Source organism: Mus caroli, chromosome 9 (genome assembly GCF_900094665.2).
Source record: "Mus caroli chromosome 9, CAROLI_EIJ_v1.1, whole genome shotgun sequence".
Classification (NCBI taxonomy): Eukaryota; Metazoa; Chordata; class Mammalia; order Rodentia; family Muridae; genus Mus; species Mus caroli.
The window spans coordinates 72,410,789-72,413,921 of NC_034578.1; positions in this window are offsets into that span (position 1 = coordinate 72,410,789).

The following is a 3,133-nucleotide window of genomic DNA, read 5'->3' on the forward strand; positions in this document are numbered from 1 at the left end:
GCGCCACATCAGAGGCGGGACAAAAATTCTATATAAGGCACAGGGCTGGGTTCCTCAGAGTCTTCCCATCCGTGTGTAAGCTTATGCTCTCCCTCTCAAGATGCATTAAAGCTTGGCTGCAGAAGGATCCTACTTGTGTGCCGTGTCGTTCTTGCTGGTTGAGTCGGACGCGCGCAAGAGCAACAGTCAGAACTGCCCGGTGCACCATCTCAGTCGCAGCTGGAGCTAGTGAGAGGTTCAAGGGAAGGCAGCTGTGGGAGCGGTAAACCCAGGGGAGTAGTCTAAACATCAGTCTGCTGTTTAAGTTAGACATGAAAACGAGGCTTGGGATGCAGAATCCCATCCCCTGGCAGGCCGCAGCACACGAGCAGGTCTGCTTCCTGAGCTTCATGGCACCCGGATGCGGCATCATAGCAGACAAGGTGGATGATGCAATCCCACTTCTTTCCCCAGGAATCCTATGACTACCGGATTCAGGGACAACACCCCAAAAGCCACTCCTGGCCTATTTAAGGAGACCTCCTCAGGCTGCAGAGAAAGGAGCCCCACATGTTCAAGCTTGACAAGCAAACTTCCGGCTTCAATTACTTTTGTTTCTATTTATCAATCAGCAAGGGCTGGGCTGGTTCACAGAACAACAACAACAACAAAACCTCCCAGAGTGTTTAAAAGGAGCCCTACCCAGACACCTTATAACTTGTGAGCACCCCTGTTGAAGGCTTCTGTGATATCACCTTAAGCAACGAAGTCTTCCTCTTGGAGTAGTTTAGAGCAAGAGTGGACCCAAATGTACATTCTCTACTTCTCTCTCCCTGTAGCTCCCATCCGTGTAGTCTCTGGTCTGTCTGAAGTCTGTCTATCCCGAACAAATGGCTTTGCTCTATATTTATTGAACAGCACAGAAAATATGGTATGGGAAAATAACAAAACTATCTTTTATAGAAATCTTTAAATGGGGGGTAGGGTGCTGGAGAGATGGCTTGGGGGTGATATGAGCACGTAATGCTCTTCCAAAGGAGCTGAGTTCAGTTCTCAGCACTCACATGTTGGCCCCCAAAGACCTGGAACTCCAGGATGATGGATCTGATTACCCTTCTGGCCTCTACAGTACACATGATGCATATACACACATGCACCCAAAACTCACATGTAAAAAAAAATTTTTTTTCAAGACAGGGTTTCTCTGTGTAGCCCTGGTTGTCCTGGAACTCACTCTGTAGACCAGGCTGGCCTTGAACTCAGAAATCCGCCTGCCTCTGCCTCCCGAGTGCTGGGATTAAAGGCGTGGGCCACCACTGCCTGGTATAAAATTATTTTAATAAAAAGAAATCTCTAGCAGTTTTATGAGAAGTTACCCAAAGTAACACTCAAAACTACAAAGACATTTTCAGCCTATACCCATAGCACCTCAATCCAATATTTACGGTAGCTGCTTGGGTTAAAATTTGCTTTCAGGAGGAGCTGGAGAGAGTGAAGGTGAGAGCATTGGCTACTATTCCCGAGGGCCTCGGTTCAATTGTAAGCATTCATGTGAAAGCACAATCATCTTCAGCTCCAGGGACTCAGTGCCCACTTCTGGACTCCGGAAGCATTAGGCACCCACATGCAGCCCAAATAATTTTTAAAAAAGACTTATTTATTTATTATTATATGTAACTACACTGTAGCTGTCTTTAATCACACCAGAAGAGGAAGTCAGGTCTCATTACAGATGGTTGTGAGCCACCATGTGGTTGCTAGGATTTGAACTCAGGACCTTTGGAAGAGCAGTCGGTGCTCTTAACCACTGAGCCATCTCTCCAGCCCCACAAATAAGAATTTTTTTGTGTTGTTTTTGGTTTTTTGTTTTGTTTTGGTTTGGTTTTTCGAGACAGGGTTTCTCTGTGTAGCCCTGGCTGTCCTGGAACTCACTTTGTAGACCAGGCTGGCCTCGAACTCAGAAATCCGCCTGCCTCTGCCTCCTGAGTGCTGGGATTAAAGATGTGCACCACCACCCCGGCCCAAAATTATTTTTGCTGGTGTGGTGGCACACATCTTTAAACCCAGCACTTGGGAGGCAGAGACAGGTGAATCTCTTGAGCTTAAGGCCAGCCTGGTCTACATAATGAGTTCCAGGATATCTAGGAATATGTTGAAAGATCCTGCCTCAAAACAAAACAAAAAGTTGTTTTCAACCTACTGGCTGCTTTCAGCACCTCTCTCTCTCTCTCTCTCTCTCTCTCTCTCTCTCTCTCTCTCTCTCACACACACACACACACACACACACACACACACCATTCTGGATCAGGGTCATGGGGGCCTGAGTCCTTAAATCCTGAATAAAGGATTTAAGATTAATGATATGCACTTAGCTTAGGTTTAAAAGCTGACTGCATGAGAAATGCAAGGTATAAGGTTGGTTATATTGTTCTCCTACAGGCAGCTTAGACTGAAACAGGCTGAGCACACAGTAGGACAGCAGCACACTGGGTACAGCTTTAGATCTCCAGGCATATGATTACTTGGCTGTGAGATCCAAAGTTCAGTGTCTTGAAAGGGGAGAGAGTCACTGGAAAGCTTTGTGCCGAGATTGGTGCTTGTCTTGTACTCTTATTAAAGTGCACTGTGCTAGCTATCACAACTGAACACACTGTCCTGGTCAGTTCACCCAGGGGCGACTGGATTGGCAGGCACAGGGCCTTTGTGTCTCCTCGTTCAAAAGGAACTTTGAGCTAGGTGTGGTGGTGCACATGTCTAACCTTGGCACTTAGAAAGCAGGAGACACTTGCAGGCTATATAGATCCCGTCTCAGACAGAAAGAACGTGGGTCCACCAAGATTGACAAGCAAGTGACTGGGAGTCTGTACCAACGAGGTCATTCAGAACTCAGACCTCCCTATTCCATGTTTAGTGGTCTCTACGCTGGATGCTGATCACGTGGACCACAAACAGGCCTGTGTGAAGTGACTGAAATGAATTACTGTTCTTGACCCGTCTGTGTACGCTGGCTTTGCCTTTAATAGAGTGGGATGTGAAAGGGTGAAATGAAGACACGAGAGGTTCAGTCTGCCTGGCGACTGGAATCTACTGTGTTCTGTATTACACCATAGCATCTGTGTTAAAAGTTCTCTTGGAGAGAGTGACAAGCTAAGGG